The sequence below is a fragment of the Bufo bufo genome, chromosome 2 (assembly GCF_905171765.1).
Source record: "Bufo bufo chromosome 2, aBufBuf1.1, whole genome shotgun sequence".
Lineage (NCBI taxonomy): Eukaryota > Metazoa > Chordata > Amphibia > Anura > Bufonidae > Bufo > Bufo bufo.
Window position 1 is genome coordinate 422,673,538 of NC_053390.1, and position 26,674 is coordinate 422,700,211.

Sequence of the window (26,674 nt, forward strand, 5' to 3'; positions counted from 1 at the left end):
TAATTTGAAGTAATCTAAAAGTGGCCTCAAGTTGTATATGGGTCTAAATTGGCAGCAGGCTAGGTGAACACAAGTAGGCAAGGTCAGCAAACCATCAGCCATAGTCACATATCTAGGGTGCTATGCACTTACTGTATATAGGCTGTATTCCTTCCTACCTGACAGGCCCCCAGACTGCTGTCCAAAGCTGCCTAAAGGCCACATTCCAAGCCAGGATAGCCAATACACCAAATATGGTGACCATTGTGGCATGGATGATGGATCCAAACACAAGTCTATTAACCAATAGGACCATGAATTATCATCTATTATAATCATGTTACCAGGTAGAGGTTGTGGCTCATACGTAGACTGTGCCTATTCTTATTACAATTGTATATAACTAATGTAATGTCTGTACGGATGAGGAGCAGAACGTAGTGTACTAGCCTGTGGGTCTTCAATGACATGCAAGCTCAGAATGGTGAGATGCTGAATAGTTTTTGGGGGTAGCTCATGGCGCCTTAACCTGACCGACCTATTAGAATTTCTTCCTGTACAGTCCATGGGCAATCTACCCTGTGCATATAGTGCTCACGTAATACGATACATTTTATAGGGCTCATATAATACAATCATACAAAACATAGGAGCTTTGCCATATCAATAAACTAGGGAACAATGCTGCATCAAGTGAAAGGGCATTTTCATAGGTTTGGACAAAAATAGTTGGCTGCAAGATTCTTTGCTGCCCAGTGCCCTGTGCCACGTCCATCATTTGTAGACACCACCTATGGCCGGTTCAAACACTGTGAGGAGGCTATATCAAAATTGATGTAAAGGAAAACTGGCTTAGTAGCCCATAACAACCAGTCTTATTCCACCTTTCATTTTTCAAAGTTCCTCAACTCAGAGGGCAACTTACACTAGTTTTGCTAAATCTTCAGCGCTGTGTGTCTGGGCAAATTTAGGAATTCCCTCTCACCTTTTATCATGTCTAGCTAGACCAGTGACATGATAAAAGGTGAGAGGGAATTCCTTAACCAGCAAATGGTTAAAAATACTTTAAAGCCCACAAACTGTTTATCCGGTTAGGCAACTCTCAGAGATGACCATGTTTAAAAAGCATAACAGATGCAATTTTAATGACCAGATCATTGGTAGCTATTGGTTACTCCGCATTTGCTCTTTAGCATAATACAATGTGAATGAACCATCTCCAGTGTCTGGACCTGGCAGTCCATATACAATGTCAGACTAGTGTTCCTTTGGCCCATCAGAGGAAATTATTCTTAGGGCTTAACCTCTATGTCATCAAGTCTCATATGATTCCAAGAAATAGACCCTGGTGGCAATTTATTGTCTCCAAAGGCAGCTTCTTATGGGATTTTTCTCCTGGACCTTTGGGGCTCACTATGGTTTCAGAGACTGGGCCCACTGGAGAATCGTCTGGTACTCTGGTGGGCCAGTCCGACCCTGTCCATGTGTATATTATTAGACATGCTGATTTCTTTTCACAGCATTACGTTATGTCTTCAGGTAGCGATGGAGAAGGCTGCAGGATTCTACAAATTTCTTCTGTTTATTTAACAATAAATTTTAAGAATGTGAAGTGCTACAAGATCTATAGTAAATCTTAAGTGCCAGCTATGGTACATTTTAGCTGAAACTATCTATTTTTCTCTTCTTGAAATAACCAGACGGCCATAAAGTCATACTTTTGTTTTATTGTCGCTCATGAACAATCAATGTTTTGCTCTTTTTATGGTGCACAAATCATCCGATACCGTAATTAAATTTATTTCTGCATGATGGCGCCCTCATTTTTTATAAACATTGAGAGCGATGGCATGCTTTCCCTTTAAGATCTGTCTGTATATTAGGCTTAAAAGAATCTTCTTCTCTGTCAGGAGGAAAAAGGAAACATAGTAAATCAGCCTTAGCGCCCATTGTGAAATGTATTTCGGATGGTGCTCATGTTTCTGGATGTCTTTCAGAGGCCCAGGATGATAAAATAGGATCTGATTGTTTTTTTTCTTCTAAAAACAGCACCATTCTTGTCCATAAAGTGTATCCAAAGTGATCATGGCTGAGCTGCAGTTCCATACAGAGACCACGGATAAGTGTGGCGCTGTTACTAAAAATAAGAAATTCCTTTTTTCTAAAGGAATTGTGAAGCTACATGTAAAACAAGAAAAATACACATATTTAGCACCTTAAGTAATCTATCTAACGCTCTAAGGCACCACAGCAATATATAATTTGCATATTGCACAGAGACGCAGGTTTAGACAAACGCCTAGGTTGCCATCTTACAGTGAATGGGGGGGGGGGGGTCAAAATTTTAACAGACAAGACTAACAAGGGAGGAGTTACATTTGTTTACCTGGCATTACTCACTGTTCCTTCCTCCTCAGCCCTACTTTTGTATATCTACATGCATACATTTGTATATTATCTTGAGATATGGTTGAGATGTTTGGAAACTAGGTGATGGTTACCATCTATATATTGTCTCCGTTCTTAGATCATTAAAAAGAAATGTATTGTGAGAACATAAGGGGCATGTCCTTTCCAAGCGGGAGTGTCCTTTCTCAGCGGGCATGTCCTTTATGCCCTGTAATCGTCAAAGCTTCTAGTAGATATGGCTGGTGACAGTTGAAGGATGGAACTGAGTATGCTCAACCACCTAGGGGCACAAACACATTACTATGCAGATTAAGCATCAGGGTGCGCTATTCTAAAGAATTAGAGAGAATATCGCAAATCTGAATCATTTTTGTAACAGAAAGTAAGTTACAAAAGTGACTAGTTTTTCATGTTGAATTATATCACAATAACATTTAATGGCGGCACAACCCCTTTAATTTCAGCTGCCATAAGGTACACACACATCTTGGTGCATAGTTACAAACAGTTTCAAATTTGCAGGGACTGTCCTTAATTTTCAGACAGTCCTGGACAGTTTTGGGCTTTTCTGGGCCAGACATGGGTGGGACTTCTGTAAGCCATGCCCATAAGTGAGTGGTGCCAGGTGGTTTTGTCGTTAATAGGATACAGTTTATAGACCCCACATTTACCAGCTACAATGTTGCCAAGTATGCTTGCTGTACTGACTATATTTGAGATATATAGGAAAGGTCAGATTCAATATGGCCGCCCCGGAGAACATTTTATAAAAATATATATATATATATAAATAGCTACAACCTTTTAAAAAATGACAAAACACATTACTTACCTTTCACAGTTATTAAAAATGGTAATATATATATAATATATAGTATATGAGGACATCGGCCTATGTAAATCCATTGGCTCTTCCTAAGGTCCCCCACCAGTCTCTTGATCCCTCTCGACACACAGGAAATGACTGCTCAGCCAATCACTGGCTGAGGCGGGTCATCACTTTGGCCAGTGATTGGCTGAGTAGGCATTTACTGTATCTTGAGAAGGGCCAGGAAGCGTCGGAACAGTACAGTATTTTCATTTTTAATAGCATTTTGAGCCTGTTTTTGTAAAAATATTGTCTGGACAACCTTAATTTTAAAGCATGTGCCCCCGTATGTTGCGATTTTAGAGAAGAGAGTAGATTTCCACTGTAAAGGGGTATTTTACAGTTTGGACGAGGAAAGAAGAAACATGAAAGAAGGCTCCGGGGATATTACATGCAGAACAACAGTATAACACTAATACTACATCCTATATATGTCTACCTTCTTAGTAACACCATTGTTCCCTATCTGCTCCTCTATGGTGCAACAAAAATGTGGGTGTGGCTTCAGCAACAGCCTGTGGCGGCAAATCCCAGCCTACGATAACCAGGCATGCTGCCAAATCCTGTGCCTAATTTGACGAGGCGTGTGCCCCTGGCTGGTGTAGATTTCAGTGTTCTTCAATGCCAGATAAGATGATAAATGTGGCAGGGACGCTGGCCCGAATGCTTCCCCACACTCGCCACTCCACCTTTTGGAAAAGTGGCAAAGCCGGCTGAAAAACGCCACCTGCGCACAAAGTGCAGAAAATAAATAAATATTCCTCTGGAACGGTGTGGATTCAACTGCATACACTTATCGTAAAGTCTTACCTTGACAAGGAGACATTTTGAATCCAAGTAATTTGCTGGACATATTATACCGTAACCATCCACAGATGAAATATTAATTGAATTACCTGCAGGAACCACACATAAAAGTAATGTATTGATATCGTGCTAGCACTTAGAGGAAAGTTTCTGTACATTTTATGGGTCTCATTTTCATACCTGCACGCTTTCATTATCATAGAGGATTGTGCAGTAGACACAGACCCACTTGTGAATATTCAGAAGCTTACATGAAAAATATACAAATGACTATAAGTGGATGGTGCGCTCTGACCTTTATGTATCTAATGGGGCTTCACACGGAACCTGAGGTTCTAGGAAATCAATTATTAATGTTTCCTTCACCACTATTATAATTATTTTATTGCCCTTGAGCTCCTGGTTGTTACCAAGGACCACACTTCTCCCCAAGAAATAAATTATGCAGCCGTGCGGCCATGCACATTTTAATAAAATCTTATTATTCTTAAGTCATTGCTTTAAAACGTAACACTGACTGTCTTAGCGGTTTTCACAATGACGGGACAGAAGTTACTGCAGTAGTATGACAAGGACACTGAAGAGTTGTGCTACACAGTGGTTGCAAGACAGCTGTTTCGCCCAAGGATCGCAGTGTAACTCCATTCTAGGTTAACACCGTTACACTGCGATCCAACATCACCCTGTAGCAGAACTCTAAGGCTGGTTTCACACGGGTGTTGCGGGAAAATGTGCGGGTGCGTTGCGGGAACACGCACGATTTTTCCGCGCAAGTTCAAAACATTGTAATGCGTTTTGCACTCGCATGAGAAAAATCGCGCATGTTTGGTACCCAAACCCGAACTTCTTCACAGAAGTTCGGGCTTGGGATCGGTGTTCTGTAAATTGTATTATTCTCCCTTATAACATGGTTATATCACGGTCGGCGTGACTATCACATACGTGACACAGAGGGAGGGAACAAGGAAGGCCCTGCCCAAGTGAGAGGGAAGGTGGTGACCCCTGACTCACCTAGCGGCTGGCACCTGGCTGCCCTGACGTCCCTAGACGGGTTCCTCACCCGTACGCCGATCACGTGCCTAAAGCCCTGGCTTTCCCTAAGCTGAGCCCTAGATAGTGAACAGGGCGGTGGGAACACTAGTCCGCACCACTAGCTCTAAAGGAAAACACCAAGGGAAGGACAGACAATACAAACTCAACATATAATCCCAGGTGGGCGACAACAGGAGACAACAAGAAGCCCAACAGGGATCCGGAGGGAAGCACTCTGGAACGACAACCAGGATTCACAACTCCAGTGGGTCAGTATAGATGTCCAGGCAGGAAGCTCTATAACTGGCAACTAGAGAAGAGTGAAGGGAGAATATAAGGAGGTTGGGAGTGGCAGACAAGAAACAGCTGAGGAGGAGAAGCTACGGATCCCTGATTGAGACAAAAAGGATAGCAAGGCAAACACAGAAAACAATCACTAAGAAACAACGTGATCTTTAGATATAGAGCGCGCAGCCACCCGCTGCGACCTCCTGACCCCGGGTATAACGGAGTCAGACGTGGCTCTTGATACCCTCGTGACAGGTTATAAGGGAAAATAATAGCATTCTGAATACAGAATGCATAGTAAAATAGCGCTGGAGGGGTTAAAATAAATAAATAATTTAACTCACCTTAATCCACTTGATCGCGATGCCGGCATCTCCTTCTGTCTTCATCTTAGCTGTGTGGAGGAACAGGACCTTTGGTGACGTCACTCCGGTCATCACATGATCTTTTACCATGGTAATGGATCATGTGATGACCGGAGTGACGTCACCACAGGTCCTGTTGCTCCACACAGCTAAGATGAAGACAGAAGGAGATGCCGGCTCCGCGATCAAGTGGATTAAGGTGAGTTAAATTTATTCTTTTTTTTTAACCCCTCCAGCGCTATTTTACTATGCATTCTGTATTCAGAATGCTATTATTTTCACTTATAACCATGTTATAAGGGAAAATAATAATGATCGGGTCTCCATCCCGATCATCTCCTAGCAACTGTGCGTGAAAATCGCACCACATCCGCACTTGCTTGCGATTTTCACACAATCCCATTCACTTCTATGGGGCCTGCGTTGCGTGAAAACCGCATAATATAGAGCATGCTGCGATTTTCACGCAACGCACAAGTGATGCGTGAAAATCACCGCTCATGTGAACAGCCCCATAGAAATGAATGGGTCGGTATTCAGTGCGGGTGCAATGTGTTCAACTCACGCATCGCATCCGCGCGGAATACTCGCCTGTGTGAAAGGGGCCTAAGGGTCCAGACACCTAGATTTGGAATGGATTTTGCCCTATGCATAGCAAAGGGTGAGATTTACAGTGAAAGTTCATGGCTTTTCCACTATATATTGTACTCACAGATTGTTTTCTGCTCTGTTTTAAAAAGCACATTTACTGCAAATTTACAGCAATTCTGACGTATCTGGACCTGGCCTTTAGGGTTCGTGCAGGCAGTATAAATTGATGACCTATCCTCAGAATAGGTCATCAGTATCTAATCGGCAGGGGTCCATCAGCTGTTTGAAGAGGAGGTGGCGCTATATGTAATGAAGAGGAAGTACCGCTTGCATGGAGCTCCGCCTTCTCTTCATACAGCAGATTGGCATAAATGTTAGCGAAAGACTACTCCATTTAGGGGTGGAGTCGTTTTAACGCCAGGCGCACAGATTTCCATAGATCTGCCTAATTTAGGATGAGCTACACACCTTATGGCAGCACAGGGGGAATCTAAGGGTGCCTTCACTAGCTATGGATTTTATGGAAGAATTTTCCGCGACTGAAAATCTGTTCCATTCATTTCAATAGGGCGGCGGGCACGTGGATTTCTGCAAGCCCCAATCAGGTGAATGGAACTGATTTTCTGTTGCGGAATTTTCTGCTGGAAAATCTGCAGCGTGTGAAGGCACAATAAGGCTACTTTCACACTAGCGTTGTTTTAATCCGGCGTTCAATTCCGACACCGAAACTGCCCGCCGGATCCGGAAAAACGTGTGAAAACGGATTACATTTGAATCCTGATCAGGATTTTGATCACAATGAAAAAATGCATTGGAAAAAACGGATCCGCCATTTATGGACTTTAACTTTTTTTTCACATTTTTCGGGTTTAACATGCAAAAGCCTGATCCGTTTTGACTGAACACACAGTGCCAGATCCGGCGTTAATGCAAGTCAATGGGAAAAAGGCCTGATCCGGCGTTCAGTCAAAGTGTTCAGGCTTTTTGGCCGGAGGTAAGGGCTCTTTCACACTTGCGTTATTGTCTTCCGGCATAGAGTTCCGTCGTCGGGACTCTATGCCGGAAGAATACTGATCAGGATTATCCTAATGCATTCTGAATGGAGAGTAATCCGTTCAGGATGCATCAGGATGTCTTCAGTTCCGGTACGGAACGTTTTTTGGCCGGAGAAAATACCGCAGCATGCTGCGCTTTTTGCTCCGGCCAAAAATCCTGAAGACTTGCCGCAAGGCCGGATCCGGGATCAATGCCCATTGAAAGGCATTGATCCGGATCCGGCCTTAAGCTAAACGTCGTTTCGGCGCATTGCCGGACCCGACGTTTAGCTTTTTCTGAATAGTTACCATGGCTGCCGGGACGCTAAAGTCCTGACAGCCATGGTAAGTGTAGCGGGGAGCAGGGGAGCAGCATACTTACCGTCCGTGCGGCTCCCCGGGCGCTCCAGAGTGACGTCAGGGCGCCCCAAGCGCATGGATCACGTGATCACATGGATCACGTCATCCATGCGCATGGGGCGCTCTGACGTCATTCTGGAGCGCCCGGGGAGCCGCACGGACTGTAAGTATACTGCTCCCCCGCTCCCCGCTCCTACTATGGCAACCAGGACTTTAATAGCGTCCTGGGTGCCATAGTAACACTGAAAGCATTTGGAAGACGGTTCCGTCTTCAAATGCTTTCAGTACACTTGCGTTGTTACGGATCCGGCAGGCACCTCCGGCAACGGAAGTGCATGCCGGATCCCAACAACGCAAGTGTGAAAGAGGCCTAAAAATACTGCATGCTACGTTTTTCTGAAAAGCCTGATCAGTCAAAAAGACTGAACTAAAGACATCCTGATGCATCCTGAAGGACTGACTCTCCATTCAGAATGCATGGGGATAAAACTGATCAGTTCTTTTCCGGATTTGAGCCCCTAGGACGGAACTCAACGCCGGAAAAGAAAAACGCTAGTGTGAAAGTACCCTAAGCCGGCGTTAATAAATGCCCCCCAATGTGTTTGCTGCAACTACTGCTTCATCTTTCTCAGTATCTTATTTTTAGCACTATATATGCATTTTACGGGATTTGATGACATGCAATTCTTGCGGATTACAATATGTGGGACGTACCACGAATTTGATCAAAACCAGAGTTAGAAAACATATATCGGGTGTCTCACATTGTAAAAATAGTAATGTATCAGCGGTTACTTCACATTTTGCTTTCGCGCATGATGGTGATGTGTCCTTTTTGTAGTTCAGGGCCTTGGACATTTTAATATGCCTGGATGTTCAAAAAATATGATTGATCCTACGCTACTAATATATTATTTTCCAGGTCAAATGATTTAAAAAGTTTTTTTTTTTTTTTTTCCTATGTGTTATATCAGTACCATGTGAATAATGACATAGTTGGTTCAATGAGCAACAAGTGCAACTGTTTAGCAACCAATTACTGCGCCATGTGAACAGTGACATAGTTGTTTCTATGATTGCGCAATAAGTGCAACTGTTTAGCAACCAATTAATGTGTCATGAGATTAGGAATTGAACAACCATTGTAATTTTGAATTGGTTCTCTGTTGTCTGTATGATTTTATGCCATGAGTAAGAACCACTATTGTCAGACCCAAAATGCGTAGAAAACGCGTAGATATTCTAGTGTCAGTGATGTTCCCTGTTTGGTAGTGAGAAGATGAGCCCCTGTTTTATTGATCCCATGACGCAGACATTTATCAGCTTCTCGATCACAGCACAAGCTTCAGTAAGTTTCCATGTTACCCAATCTGGTAAACCTGCGGAGCACTGCTCTAGAGATACCCGTTACACACCGCAGTAATAGCAGCTATCACTAGAGAGGAATAGCTAATGGATTTCTGACAGATGGAAAAGGTTTCCGTCAGAATAGACTTTTTCTATGGCTAACTGTCGCCATAAACTATCATTTTTAATTAGTTTTACGTAGAAACGTAAAGTATATTGGTAAGCTCAAATTTCTTACAATTTATTACCAATACCCAGTATTTTTGGTGTTGCTGGACAGTCGCTTTATTTTACAATATGGGGTTTATTATTTTACTTGCCCAAAATACAAGTGGAATGTTAGAAATATTACAACTATGGAACCTTTCACACCGCTAATGCTGAAAAAAGATTTTCCATTTATATGCAAACAAGGTTTTTGGTGCAATTTGGGTGTACCGTCCCTCTACCACTAGTCTGTCCTGCACGTCCCCCTCTTGGTTCATTGATAGGTGGGTAAGCGGGTTACTTGGTTACTAGCCAGGAGCAAGCGTTTCTACAAACATTCACTCAGCCGATGATTAGCCTGTTTAAAAGGCCCTTAATTTAAAGGGGTTGTGTCACTTCAGCAAATAGCATTTAACATGTAGAGAAAGTTACCGTATTTTTCGCCCTATAAGACGCACCTAGGTTTTTGAGGAGGAAAATAATAAAATAAAAATTTCAACCAAAAGGTGTGCTTTTGGAGTGTTTTGAACTAATGGGGGATCTGTGGATGACACTATTATGGAGGATCTGTGGATGACACTATTATGGAGGATCTGTGGGTGACATTGTTATGGGGGATCTGTGGGTGACACTGTTATGGGGGATCTGTTGGTGACACTATTATGGGGGATCTGTGGGTGACACTGTTATGTGGGGATCTGTGGGTGACACTGTTATGGGGGATCTCTGGATGGCTCTTATTGGGGTCTCTGGATGGCACTGTTATGGGGATCTGTGGATGACACTGTTATGGGGGGGATCTGTGGATGACACATATATAGCATCTTATGCTATGTGTCATCCACAGATCCCCTCCATAACAGTGTCCCTGTAGTGTGAATGACCCCCAATACAGGGGGTGGGAGTCGCATCTGGTTTTATAATGACAGCGGGGCCCGTGCAGTGACTGTATTCTACTACATGGGCTCCGCTCCCTGTATATAATCTTATCTATAATTGTAGGCATTGTTAATATATAAAGATTCAGGGTAATCAGCGCCTGTATTAGTTACAAGCGCTCAGTAGCAGAGAGGAGGGAGGAGGCAGGCCGGGAGGATGGGCGCTGGCAGCGTGAGTCACTACGTCACGCGCCTGCGCCGCCCACTTTATGAATGAAGCAGGCGGTGTGGGCGCATGACGTAGTGACTCACGCTGCCAGCTCCCGGCCTGCCTCCTCCCTCCTCTCTGCTACAGAGCGCTTGTAAGTAATACAGGCGCTGATTACCCAGAATTTTTATACATTAACAATGCCTACAATTACAGATACGATTATATACAGTGAGCGGGGCCCGTGTAGTAGAATACAGTCACTGCACGGGCCCCGCTGTCATTATAAAAGCAGATGCCGGCCGCCAGCCCCTCCTCCCTCTCAGCTGATACACCCGCGGCGCGGCGTATCATTGAAAATTCGGCAAAATGCAGCATTCGCCCCATAAGACGCACTGCTATTTTCCCCCCACTTTTTGGGGGGGGAAAGTGCGTCTTATAGGGCGAAAAATACGGTAATTCAAGGCACTTACTAATGTTTTGTTATTATCCATATTGCTTCCTTTGCTGGCTGGATTCATCTTTCCATCACAGTATGCACTGCTTGTTTCCATGGTTACAGACCACCCTGTAATCCAGTAGTGGTCATGCTTGCACACTATAGTAAAAGGTGCCAGCCTGTCTGGTGACCAGGACCCTGGGAGCGCACATAGGCTAGTGCTTTTTCTATAGAGTGTAAGCACGACCACCACTGATGGATTACAGGGTGGTCATAACCATGGAAACGAGCAGTGTATAATGTGATTTTAAAAATGAATCCAGCCAGAAAAGGAAGCAATATGGACAATCACAATACATTAGTAAGTGCCTTGTAATAACTTTCTCTACATGATAAATGCTATTAGCTAAAGTGAGACAACTCCTTTAAAGTAATAATAGTCAATGTAACTAATATTACAGGCAACATTGATTCATGGACTGTACTTTTTGTGCTTTTATCACTGTTGGAGATGGTGATGATTAGATAGATAGATAGATAGATAGATAGATAGATAGATAGATATGAGATAGATAGATAGATAGATAGGAGATAGATTAGATAGATAGGTAGATAGATAAGAGATAGATAGATAATAAATAGATAGATAGATTAGATAGATATTAGATAGATAGAAAGATAAATAGATAGAAGATAGATAGATAGATAGATAGATAGATATGAGATAGATAGATATGAGATAGATAGATAGGAGATAGATTAGATAGATAGGTAGATATGAGATTAGATAGATAGATAGGAGATAGATAGATAGGAGATAGATTAGATAGATAGATAGGAGATAGATATGAGATAGATAGATAATAAATAGATAGATATTAGATAGATAGAAAGATAAATAGATAGAAGATAGATAGATAGATAGATATGAGATAGATAGATAGATAGATATGAGATAGATAGATAGATAGATATGAGATAGATAGATATCAGATAGATAGATAGGAGATAGATAGATAGATAGATAGATAGATATGAGATAGATTAGATAGATAGGTAGATATGAGATAGATAGATAGATAGATAAGAGATAGATAGATAGGAGATAGATAGATAGGTAGATAGATAGATAGATAGATAGATCATAGATAGATATTTGGCACATGTGCACTTTCTTATTCTATGATCGGTAATTGGGAAACTTCATGAATTTTAGGGACACCTATATGAATGTTGTCACAATGTCACAATCATGAGAATGATTGAATATCTATAATCATGTACATTTATATACCAGTTACATTTTTTGTATTTTAATCCTGTATCTGCACGTTTTATGTACAATTATGTTAATGAATGAGTTATATTGGGAAACCTATTAATATGCACTGAGCACCTATGTATAATGTCACTGCTTGAAAAAGGTCCCAGTGAGTGGACCGAAACGTTGCTGTTTGATTAAAATATACTTTTTTGACTTACATTTGGGAAGTGCTGTGGAATTTTTTTCTTTTGTATTTTTGAAGGTCGAATCATTTCCACAACTGCTGGCACTCCTGTACTACACTTTATGCTGTGCTGCTCACATCTCTGTATTCGATAGATAGATAGATAAATTCAGTTTATATGATGGATAGACAGAAAGTCAGATAGATAAATAGATAGATAAGAGATAGATACTAGATAGATAGATAGATAGATAGATAGATATGAGATAGATAGTCACGGTACCTTCTTTGACAGGGGTTAGAAGATCAGAGAGACTAACTGCACGTGAGATTAACTGACAGTCTCTTGATTCTCAGTGTTGTGGTTTGATAATGACCACACTTCTTGTCAGGTGCAGCCCGTGGTCATTACTGCATTCCCTACTTAGCTTGGTCTCACACTTCATACCATGCGGTTGATATTCTCTGCTTGGATTTGGAAGAGTTGGTGTGTGGACCTTTCCTGTGTTCCTGCTCATCCATTTTCTATAAGATAAGTTGTACTGCTCTTTGTATTTGGTTGTTCTCTTGTGCTTGTTGTTACTAGGCCTCAGGGAGACGCTGGTTCGTTCACCTGGGAAGGAACCAGTAGTCTCATTCCCTGCCACTACCTAGGGCATTTCAGGGCTCCTCGGGTCTAGGTTTTTCCTCTCCCTAGCCTTGAGGTCTAGTTCTGTGTCCCTCCCCTCCCCTGTAATCGTGACATAGATAAATAGATAGATAGATAGATAAATGTACTGGCGTAACTATAGGGGTCGCAGTTGCAACCGGGCCCCCTTGCCAGTGGTACTGTACTTTTCCCTTTATAAGATGCAGTGCGCTCACTAGTCTGCAGGGGGAGGGGGAGAGAAGCGCTGTGAGCGCTGTACAGTACTTACCCCTCCTCCTGCTTGCTCTTCTTAGGGCCGGCGTTGCTGTGTCCTGGCTGCCTGCAGCATCAGGACGTACAGAGCGCACTCTAACCTAACGCTGCAGGAGGTCAGGTGACTGCAGCGCGGGCCCTGAGAAGAGAAGACAGCCAGGACAAGGAGAGTGGCGGCAGGAGAGGTAAATTACTTTATTATTTTACAGTCTGATATGGAGGTCTAATGGGGGGGTCTGGAGAGGTCTGACTGGGGGGTCTGGAGTGGTCTAATGGGGGTCTGGAGGTCTGACTGGGGGGGTCTGGAGGTCTGACTGGGGGGGTCTGGAGGTCTGACTGGGGGGGTCTGGAGGTCTGACTGGGGGGGTCTGGAGGTCTGACTGGGGGGGTCTGGAGGTCTGACTGGGGGGGTCTGGAGGTCTGACTGGGGGGGTCTGGAGGTCTGACGGGGCGTCTGAAGTGGTCTGACAGGGGGGGTCTGGAGAGGTCTGACTAGGGGTCTGGAGGTTTAATGGAGGTCTGAATGGGGGTCTAGCCATCTAATGGGTGTCTGATTGGGGGTCTAGAGGTCTAATGGGGGTCTGGATGTCTGATTGAGGGTCTGGAGGTCTAATGGTGGTCAGATATGGGGTCTGGAGATCTAATGGGGGTCAGATATGGGGGTCTGTAGGTCTAGTGGGAGTCTGGAGGTCTAATAGGGGTCTAGAGGTCTGATATGTGGGTCTGGAGGTCTAATGGGGGTCTTATATGGGGGTCTGGAGGTCTAATGGGGGTCTGATCTGAGGTCTAAAACTGGGGTTTTATATGGGGTCTGACAAAGAGGTCTAAAGGGGGTTTGGTCTGAGATGGGGGGATCTCATTTAGGGTTTTATATGGGGGTCTGATCTGAAAGGAAGGGGGGATTGTTTTGTACTAGCACACAATATAAAGGGGTGTTTTTGTACTGACGCACTATCTGTGTGGTACCAGTATTTTCAGGGAGACTGTTTCTGCAGTTTAGTATTAGGGAGCACAGTGGGCACAGTATTGGAGGTGGCAGGATGGGGTGTTGAGAAGGTGAGGAGGAGGAGGGAAAAGTAGGAAAGTAAGATGTCTGTTTGTTAAACTCTGCAGAGATGAGGCGCGGCTGAAAGAAGTCACCATGGGGGTCTGGTCTGACAGGAGAAGAAGAGGAAAGGGAATATCTACATCAGAGAAGAGAAGTCACTGGATGTAAGAGGTACATACAGTATCTGGCGCTGTATTACCCTGTATGTTTTGTAGCACTGTATGTAATGTTTTCCAAGTATGTCTTTAAAGGGGTTGTCCGCTTTCTTTTTTGTATGAGCGCTGCCTTCTCTGCTCTATTTACCTGCTCATCACTGCAAATGCTACGGCGAGCAGGTGAACAGAATAGAGAAAGCAGCTCTCATATGAGCGCTGCCCTCTCTTCAAATAGCTGATCATCGGGGGTGCCGGAGGACCCCGGCTGATCTGATATTGATGGCCTGTCCTGAGCAGGGCCGGACTGGCCTGCCGGGATACCGGGAAATTTCCCGTTAGGCCGGCAGGCCTGAGTGCCACAAGGCCGCGGCCCTGGTGACAAGTGGGGGCGGCCGGCGGCAGGGCACAGCAGGAGATGAGCGCTTCCATTGTGGAAGCGTTCATCTCCATAGTCATCTGTATCGCCTTCCTCAGGACAGCGATACAGATGTCTATGCTACGGCAGGGGAGGGAGAGGTGTGTCCCCTCCTGTTCCTCTGATAGGCTGCCAGCACTAGGCCGGCAGCCTATCAGAGGCCGGTGCAGGCGGCGCGATGACGTCATCGCGTCGCCTGAGCCGTATAGCAAGGGACACAGGCCGGAAGAGGCCTGCATTGCATCGCTGGAGGTAAGTATAAGTGTTTATTATATATTTTTTTTATATATATAGGTGCAATACTGGATAATGATGGGGGGGCTACTGGCACATAAGGACGACTCCTGGAACATAAGGGGGGGCTACTGGCACATGATAAGGGGGGCTACTGGCACATGATAAGGGGGGCTACTGGCACATGATAAGGGGGGCTACTGGCACATGATAAGGGGGGCTACTGGCACATGATAAGGGGGGCTACTGGCACATGATAAGGGGGGCTGCTGGCACATAATGGGGGCTGCTGGCACATAATGGGGGCTGCTGGCACATGGGGGGGCTATTGGCACATGATAAGGGGATACTGGCACATGATAAGGGGCGGCTACTGGCACATAAAGGGGCTACTGGAACATGATAAGGGGGGCTACTGGAACATGATAAGGGGGGCTACTGGCACATAAGGACGGCTACTGGCACATGATGGGGGGCTACTGGCACTTAAGGGGGGGCTAATGGCACATAAGGGGGGCTACTGGCACATGATAAGGGGGGGCTACTGGCACATGATAAGGGGGGCTACTGGCACATAAGGGGGGCTGCTGGCACATGGGGGGCTATTGGCACATGGCTACTGGCACATGATTGGGGGCATCTATGGAAGCACATCTTACTGGCACATGATTAGGGGGCATCTATGGGGGCACATCTTACTGGCACATGATTGGGGGCATCTACTGAGGCTAAAAAGAAGGGGTATTTTATTTGGGGGCTCTGTATAGGGGCATTTTATACTGGGACACATTATGGTGGGTACTATGGGGAAGGGGGGGGAGGAGCACTATGGGGTCATCTAGGGGGGCACTGAGAAGGGGTATTTTATATTGGCACATTATGGGAACATTAGCTCAACTGGGGGCATTACAAATGGGTTTGTTTTGCACATTATAAGGAGAATTATTACTACTGGGGGGGGGGCATTATGGTGGGCTTTATTACTCCCCAATGGTATGACCCCCTAGTAGCAGCACCAGCCTCTCCCTGCTCTGCTATTCCTCTGTCCATTCTCCAAATCCTTATTATGAAATCTTTCTCATTAGGATAAAACACAACATCAGCTCCACCGAGCCCCCGGCCAAAGTGTTGAAGTGGTGTCCGAGATCCCCCAGGGCCAAGCCAAGTAACTGTAAGTTTTCATATGAAATATGTTTGTTTGTAGTTGATCTTTATTATCGATTTTACATTGCAGATTTTTTATTTCTTTTTTTGCAGCATATTTAATAAATATTTGTATTATTTGGTTGAAAGGCTCATTGGGGGAGGGGGGATTGTAACAGGACTGTCGTAGAATATCTAAAATAGCTGGTCAAGTAAAATGTTGCATGCAACAATCATTAAATAGGTGGCCACATGAATGCTTTCTCCTATTATAAACAAGTAAATAATGACGCAATGCTGTGGGGCTGCTGTGCAACTTTTTTCAGGGCTGGTTTTTATCCCCAGTCCGGCCCTGATCATAGGTCATCAGTAGTAAAAATATTTCAATATTTGCCTTGGGCAGCAGAAAAGCTAGGTGCACCAGCGATGAGTTAAAGGGGGGGGTGTGGAGGTTAATTCTTGTACCAGGGCCCATGAGCCTTCAGCTACGCTCCCTGGATAGATGGATAGATAGATAGATAGATAGATAGATAGATAAATAGGAGATAGATAGATAGATAGATAGAAAGATAGATAGATAGATAGATAGATAGGAGATAGATAGATAGATAGATAGGAGATAGATAGATATGAGATAGATAGATATGAGATAGACAGATAGATATGAGAGAGATAGATAGATAGATAACACCTCATGGCCGCAGCCAAATCCTTAATACCACAACATTGGAACCAACCAAAAGCCCCTAATGTGGCTCATTGGCTACAAAAGGTTAATTTCATCTACCTAATGGAAGAATTGTCAGCGTGGGAATCACGTTCTCATCATAAGTTTCAAAAAACTTGGCAGGACTGGATTGAGTTCCGGTCATCCTCTCAGGTCTTGCAACAACTCACATCTCTTTCACAAATCGCTGTGGTCTGACATTAACTTTTAAACCTCTGATCTGGATCCCAGCCCTCTCATCTTCCTCCCCCACCCCTTCCCTCCCCTTATCCCAGTGCCATCCCCTATTCCCCATTTCTTTCCCTATCCCTTGTTATATTATGTACTATGTTTATGGTTGCATACTCGATACATAGTCATACTGTATTAGATCTCGGCCTTGTCGCCTTATCTGCACTATCACTCACCAATATTAGGTAGACACCTCACAGTATTGGTCGTGCTTGACATTGGCCAGCACTTTATTTTACAGGGCTTATACCCCATGGTCGCGCCCTCACATTATATTATTTAGATGCAGCCATGCGCTTCAAGGGCTTTTCCTCTACATCCACTAGATGGTTGGGTTACTCTATCCCGGCCCCTTCTTCACAGAGCGATTTGATATGACACTTATTCGCCATGTTGTTGTAACCTTATAAAGCCTCATGGATTATGTATCTTGTTTCACAAATGTTTATTTGTCCCCATTGTATTCTGTTTGTTTTCTGTTTGCGTAACGGAATTATTATAAAATTAATAAAAAGAAAATTGAAAAAAAAAAAAAAAAGATAGATAGATAGATGATAGATAGATAGATATCAGATAGATAGATAGGTAGATAGATAGGATATAGATAGATAGATAGATAGATAGGAGATAGATGATAGATAGATGATAGATAGATAGATATCAGATAGATAGATAGGTAGATAGATAGGATATAGATACATAGATAGATAATAGATAGATAGGAGATAGATAGATAGATACATAGATAGATAATAGATAGATAGGAGATAGATAGATAGATAGATAATAGATAGATAATAGATAGATAGATAGATAGATAGGAGATAGATAGATAAATAGATAGATAGGAGATAGATAGATAGATAATAGATAGATAGATAGGAGATAGATAGATACATAGATAGATAGATAGATAGATAGATAGATGGAGATAGATAGATAGGAGATAGATAGATAGATAGATAGATAGATAGATAGATAGATGGAGATAGATGGATCATAGATAGATAGGAGATAGATAGATAATAGATAGATAATAGATAGGAGATAGATAGATACATAGATAGATAGATAGATAGATAGATAGATAGATAATGATAATAGATAGATAGATAGATAGATAGATAATGATAATAGATAGATAGATAGATAGATAGGAGATAGATAGATAGATAGATAGATAATGATAATAGATAGATAGATAGATAGATAGATAATAGATAGATAGATAGGAGATAGATAGATACATAGATAGATAGATAATAGATAGATATATAAATAGATAGATAGATAGATAGATATGAGATAGATAGATGGAGATAGATAGGAGATAGATATATAGATAGATAGATAGATAGGAGATAGATAGATAGATAGATAGATAGATAGACGATAGGTAGATAGATAAGAGATAGATAGATAGATAGATAGATAGATAGATAGATAGATAGATAGATAGATAGAAAACGAAAAAGAAAAAAGCAGCACACAAAGTAAGTGGGTGCAAAAAATCCTCCTGGGGACCTGTGACCAAGATCCCAAATTGCATAGAAAACGAAAAGAAGGCAGCACTCCAGGTGAACTTGAAAAAAGTGGACGTTTATTCACTCATTCAGCGACGTTTCAGCTCTCTCATTGGAGCCTTTTTCCAGCTGATTAACATGTGCACAATTACATATATAAATAGTGCAAGTAATTACCAGAATACAAATTGGTATATCATATAATAAAGTGCAAATGCATACAAATTACAGTCATATTGCAGATACAATTAATCTGGTGTCATGATACAGTGAAATAATATTATAGATAAGGTCATAAAAATTCATACTGTGATATCTCCGATGTATAATCTTCAAAATACCATAATTGTCAATCAAACATGTGAAGGTGAACACAAGTGTACAACATAATATAGCAATCAAAATTTTTAAAAACCTTTGAATGAATCACTTGCGGCTGAATAGGCATGGTGGAATCTGTTGGCGTCCGGACAAGACAACGGCGAATGCGCCACTTCATCTGCTATCGCGAGAATCACAAAGATAATGTGTGGTATAGCAACCACAGCTAAAATGGCCGCTTGAGACCTTTTCTCTAGGGCGCATGCGCATGCCAGTAATCACGCCCATAGGAATTTGACAGACACTTATGCAGTGTCAGAGCGCCGCAGTGTAAAGCAGAAAGCTGATCCATGTATCGGAGGCCGGCGTATCAACATCGGTCGCCAATAGGATGTCTGTATCAGCAGGACGATACGGTTTTCACACCGTTAGTATCCCGCTGTCCAGAACGACAGCAAATCCGCTCCATGTCCCTTACAGTTGCACAATAGATATCCACTGTGAATCAACGGAAGGGACACGGACAGAACTGCATCGTGGCTCATCATAGTATTAACAGTAAATATGTCAGTGCCCACCGTCTATGCAGGTGCCGCTCAAGTCCCAAAAGGGGCTGGAGCCGTACATATAATAGACAGAGGCTGACCTCAAACACTCATTGTACATGTAACAGAAAATAATTGAAAGAGGGATCGCCAACATAGTTCCTCCAGTATTCGCCTTACGTGAACACTCTTATACTAGCATACTTTTATGCTTCAATATAATATCCTATGAGGAAAAAGAAAAAACGGTTAATATATAGCACATGTTGTATTCCATACACGCCATCAAACTTGGAGAAAGCATACATAAAATCTATAACTAGACGACCCTAAATTCCACATTAAGACCTTGAGGCCTTAGAGTGCCAAGTGTAAAGATCCAATATAGCTCACGTTTTTTCAGTATTTTTATCCGATCACCACCTCGCCTTGAAGGAGATATTTCTTCTAAAATTCTGAAGCGTAAGTCATCTTGTGTGTGTTTAGCTTCAGTAAAGTGTTTGGACACTGGGAGATCCAATTTTTGCTTTCTAATCGAATATCGATGTTGATTGAGGCGAGTTTTAACATCCCATGTGGTCTCCCCTACATATAGGAGACCACATGGGCATACCAACAAGTAGATGACATAAGAAGAATCACAGGTTAAATATTGTTTAATTTTAACCCTATAACCTGTAGTAGGGTGCATGAAAGAATCTCCCCTCAACATTAGTTTGCAATTTATACAGTTATAGCAGAGATAACATCCTTTGCGTGTAGAGCCAAAGTAGCCCTCACATGTCTCCCTGGTAGAACCGATATCTGATTTCACTAGTTTGTCACCCAAATTGGGGCTGCGTCGATAGGAGCATAATGGTGGTGATTTAAACTCCTGTACCGTCTCAAAGTTGCTACTAAGGATACGCCAATGTTTTTTAATTATAGCTGCAATCTTGCCACTATTAGTACTAAATTCCGACACAAAAGGGATTCTCGCCTGGGAACCCTTGTGATCACCTAATCCCTTTCTGATATTATCAGTAGTGAATGGTTTAATTCTGTTCAACTGTTCTTGAATCAATTTTTTAGGGTACCCACGTGTCCGAAATTTAGACCCCATTTCCTGTAGTCTATTTTCCACTTTTACCGGATCCTGAACAATTTTTTTGACCCTGAGGAGCTGGCTGAAAGGGAGAGACCTAATCATAGGTTTGGGGTGGTGACTCTCGTAGCGCAGTAAAGTGTTTTTGTCTGTAGATTTTACGTATAGGTCAGTAACTAACCTATCTTTCTGAATAGTGACTTGAGTGTCCAAAAATTGTAAGGTGGCCTCAGAATATATCAATGTGAATTTAACACTGGGGTCAATGGTATTAAGAAAACCATGGAACGCGATGAGGTTCACCTGGAGTGCTGCCTTCTTTTCGTTTTCTAGATAGATAGATAGATAGATGATAGATAGGAGATAGATAGATAGATAGATAATAGATAGATAGATAATAGATAGATAGATAGGAGATAGATAGATAGATAGATAGATAGATAGATAGATAATAGATCATAGATAGGAGATAGATAGATATGAGATAGATAGATAGATATGAGATAGATAGATAGATATGAGATAGATAGATAGATATGAGATAGATAGATAGATAGATAGATAGGAGATAGATAGATAGATAGATAGATAGATAGATATGAGATAGATAGATAGATAGGAGATAGATAGATAGATAGATAATAGATCATAGATAGGAGATAGATAGATATGAGATAGATAGATAGATAGATATGAGATAGATAGATAGATAGATAGATAGGAGATAGATAGATAGATAGATATGAGATAGATAGATAGATAGATAGATAGATAGATAGATAGAAGATAGATAGATAGAAGATAGATAGATACAGTCTTGTGAAAAAATTAGGACACCCTTTGAAAGCATGTGGTTTTTTGTAACATTTTTAATAAATGGTTATTTCATCTCCGTTTCAACAATACAGAGAGATTAAAGTAATCCGACTAAACAAAGAAAACTGAAGAAAAGTCTTTTCAAGATCTTCTGTAAATGTCATTCTACAAAAATGCCTATTCTAACTGAGGAAAAAGATAGGACACCCTTGCCCCTAATAGCGAGTGTTACCTCCTTTGGCTGAAATAACTGCAGTGAGACGGTTCTTGTAGCCATCTACCAGTCTTCGACATCGGTCTGAGGAAATTTTACCCCACTCCTCAATGCAGAACTTTTTCAGCTGTGAGATGTTTGAGGGGTTTCTTGCACGTACAGCCCTTTTCAAGTCACCCCACAGCATCTCAATGGGATTCAAATCTGGACTTTGACTTGGCCATTCCAGGACTCTCCATTTCTTCTTTTTCAGCCAATCTTTGGTTGATTTACTAGTATGTTTTGGGTCATTGTCATGTTGCATGGTCCAGTTCCGCTTCAGCTTTAATTTTCTAACTGATGGTCTCACATGTTCTTCAAGCACCTTCTGATACACAGTAGAATTCATCGTGGATTCTATGATGGTGAGCTGACCAGGTCCTGCTGCAGCAAAGCAGCCCCAAACCATGACACTTCCACCTCCATGCTCCACAGTTGGTATGAGGTTCTTTTCTTGGAATGCTGTGTTTGGTTTACGCCAAACATGTCCTCTGCTGTTGTGTCCAAATAATTCAATTTTGGACTCATCTGTCCAAAGAACATTATTCCAGAAGTCCTGGTCTTTGTCAACTTTATCGCTGGCAAATGTCAGTCTGGCCTCGATGTTTCTCTTGGAAAGCAAAGGTTTCCTCCTTGCACACCTCCCATGCAAGTTAAACTTGTACAGTCTCTTTCTGATTGTAGAGGCATGTACTTCTACATCAACAGTAGCCAGAGCCTGCTGTAGTTCTCGAGATGACACTTTAGGGTTTTTGGATACCTCTTTTAGCATCTTGCGGTCTGCTCTTGGGGTGAACTTGCTGGGGCGACCAGTCCTGGGCATGTTGGCAGTTGTTTTGAAAGCCCTCCACTTGTAGACTATCTTCCGGACAGTGGAATGGCTGATTTCAAAATCTTTTGAGATCTTTTTAAATCCCTTCCCAGACTCATAGGCTGCTACAATCTTTTTTCTGAAGTCCTCTGACAGCTCTTTTGCTCTCACCATGGTGCTCACTCTCACTTCAACAGTCAGGAGCACACCAAACTAAATGTCTGAGGTTTAAATAGGGCAAGCCTCATTCAACATGCAGAGTAACGATCTACTAATTATGTGCACCTGGTGTGATATACCTGTGTGAGATCTGAGCCAATTTAAGAGGGAATACATGTGAGGGTGTCCTATCTTTTTCCTCAGTTAGAATAGGCATTTTTGTAGAATGACATTTACAGAAGATCTTGAAAAGACTTTTCTTCAGTTTTCTTTGTTTAGTTGGATTACTTTAATCTCTCTGTATTGTTGAAACGGAGATGAAATAACCATTTATTAAAAATGTTACAAAAAACCACATGCTTTCAAAGGGTGTCCTAATTTTTTCACATGACTGTAGATAGATGATAGATAGATAATAGATAGATAGGAGATAGATAGATAGATAGATAGATAGATAGATAGGAGATAGATAGATAGATAGGTAGATGATAGATAGGAGATAGATAGATGGATAGGAGATAGATAGATAGATAATAGATAGATAGGAGATAGATAGATAGATAGATAGGAGATAGATATATAGATAATAGATCATAGATAGGAGATAGATAGATAGGAGATAGATAGATATGAGATAGATAGATAGATAGATAGGAGATAGATAGATAGATATGAGATAGATAGATAGATAATAGATAGATAGGAGATAGATAGATAGGAGATAGATAGATAGATGATAGATGGATGGATGGATGGATAGATAGATAGGTAGATGATAGATAGGAGATAGATGGATAGATAGATAGATAGGAGATAGATAATGGATAGATAGATAGATAGATGATAGATAGATAGATATGAGAGATAGATAATGGATAGATAGATAGGAGATAGATAGATAGATAGGAGATAGATGGATAGATAGATAGATAGATAGATAGATGATAGATAGGAGATAGATAGATAGATAGATGATAGATAGATAGATAGATAGATAGGAGATAGATAGATGATAGATAGATGATAGATAGATAGATAGATAGATAGGAGATATATAATGGATAGATAGGAGATAGATAGATAGATAGATAGGAGATAGATGGATAGATAGATAGATAGATGATAGATAGGAGATAGATGATAGATAGGAGATAGATAGATAGATAGATAAATAGATAGATAGATGATAGATAGATAGATAGATAGATGATAGATAGATAGGAGATAGATAGATAGATAGGAGATAGATAGATAGATAGATAGATAGATAGATAGATAGATAGATAATAGATAGATAGATAGGAGATAGATAATGGATAGATAGATAGATAGATACTAGATAGATGGATATGAGATAGATAGATAGATGATAGATAGATAGGAGATAGATAGATAGATAGATAGGAGATAGATAGATAGATAGATAGATAGATATGAGATAGATAGATAGATAATAGATAGATAGATAAGAGATAGATAGATAGATAGATAGATAGATAGATAGATAGATAGGAGATAGATAGATAGATAGATATGAGATAGATAGATAGATAATAGATAGATAGATAAGAGATAGATAGATAGATCTATAGATAGATAGATAGGAGATAGATAGATAGATAGATATGAGATAGATAGATAGATAATAGATAGATAGATAAGAGATAGATAGATAGATCTATAGATAGATAGATAGATAGATAGATATGAGATAGATAGATAGATAGATAGATAGATAGATAGATAGATAGATATGAGATAGATAGATAGATAGATAGATAGGAGATAGATAATGATGATAGATAGATAGATAGATAATGATGATAGATAGATAGATAGATAGATAGATAATGATGATAGATAGATAGATAGATATGAGAGAGATAGATAGATAGATAATGATGATAGATAGATAGATAGATATGAGAGAGATAGATAGATAGATAATGATGATAGATAGATAGATAGATATGAGAGAGATAGATAGATAGATAATGATGATAGATAGATAGATAGATAATGATGATAGATAGATAGATAATGATGATAGATAGATAGATAGATATGAGAGAGATAGATAGATAGATAGATAATGATGATAGATAGATAGATAGATAATGATGATAGATAGATAGATAATGATGATAGATAGATAGATAGATAGATATGAGAGAGATAGATAGATAGATAGATAATGAGACATATTCTTTAGATACAGCCAATGCTTTTCCCATATATTTTCATTTTGTGATGAAGTAGTTGGAGCTAATTGCAGAATATTTCTCGCAGATTGCTGATAGATATAAATTGAGCAGTAAAGCGGCAGACTGTATTTATTGTACATGTTCTCATTTTCATGTCTCCGCCCAGAAGCCTGGTTGCTATGGCAGCACAGTATGCAGACTGCTCAGTAGATGTAATCAGGATTGTTTTTATCTTTAATTTAGAATGAAAGTGTGTGTAAGTACAAGGGGAGAAGCATTTCAAGGACAATCCAGCTACAGTACCTAATGTGTGTGAAACTGGGAGATGTGTCTCCTAATTCTGAATAATTAGTCTGTAATGTACATCCGCTCCTATCACATGGAGGAGTCCCAGAAATCACTAGAAAAGCAGCTAGAAATGAATTCATTAATAATGTAAAAAAAGATTGAAGCTGAGCACAGGATTTGCTCCGGTAGCAGATCTCTGAAAGTGGCCGTGAAGAACCCTTTAACTCTTTCAGGATATAGCAAAGTTTGGCCGTGACATTTTCATTTTTTTGCAGGATGATTTGTATGTTTAATGGCACAGTTAAGTGATCCATAAAATGTAAAAAAAAAAATGTCAAGAGGAATGGGGAAAAAACACGAATTCTGCCATTGTTTTTTGGGTTTTCTTTTTACGACCTTTATTTTGCAGTAAAGATGACATGATAACATTATTCTGTGAGTCGATACAATTACAAATATACAATTTTTTTTTTTTTTTGTTTTTACAACATTTACAAAATAAAAAAAAACAATAACTGTCTTTAAACACCTTTTTGTGATTTACTGCATGACGGTTTAACAACCTTTTTATTTGTTGGGCTACCAAAATAATTAGAGACATTTTTACATCACACATGCAACTTTTTAACGTCACTTTTCAGGCGCCCATAATCTTTTTTTTTTTCTTCCCATTTTTAGTATTTTTTACAGGCTATGCTTTACTAACCAGCCTTTGCCCCATAGTAATAATTGGGTGGGACATGCATACATGCAATTGTAAAGCCGCCCCAGTGACGGTAGTGACATATGGCAGATGCACAGTAACACAAAAAGCTACATAATTTATATTCTCTGCACGTGCAGAACTTTGATGAATGGCCCATACTCCTTTTTACTCTACTGTCCTTTGTGACATGTTTGTACGAGCCACCGCCAAGACCTCTAGAAATGGAAGAAGCCTGTCGACCATTTTAAAGTGTACCTGCACTGTGACACTGCGATATATCAAAGGTTTTGATCAGTGACCTCCAGCAATCTCTAGGACAAGGAGAGAGAAGAGTTCACATAGAGCCCTCTCTACTTTTAGACTTTTTTTTTCTGTGGGCCCTTTTATTGCTCTTTTTACTATGCTTTACAATTTGAGGTTCTCAGAGCAGATTGTCATCTAGTTGATGAGCCCTCTCACTCAGATGGGTCCCTACACTACACACTGTACCTGTACGGGAGACAGTCACTCTTCCTCTTTTGGGCCTAGGCCTACAAAATGAACTCTGGATAGGTAGGAAGCCGCTAATAAACACAGTGCGCGACAAAGATGGAGGCAGTCACCATTCCCACATGTATCCTAAAAAAAAAAAAAAAAAATACAAAGTCAGCATTTTTAATAAATGGGAGGTACAAAATCTGCCGTGATGGCAATGCAAAAGCCAACAAACACAAAAGGTGCAAGAATACCAGATGTTACAATGACATTCACTCTGTGACAGGCAGTGTTCTGAGCGCACCACTCCATCGTCATTCAGTGATTAATTGACGCTCCTGTCTCAAGGCTAACGCCAGCCGGCATGCGGCTCCAG

The 26,674-nt window shown here is 41.1% G+C and overlaps 1 protein-coding gene across 3 annotated transcripts in view; it reads left to right on the forward strand.

The window, feature by feature from the left end:
* Nucleotides 1–26,674, forward strand: part of RNF38 (ring finger protein 38) — a 374,424-nt gene that overhangs the window by 73,188 nt on the left and 274,562 nt on the right. The gene's annotated exons all lie outside the window — the stretch shown is intronic.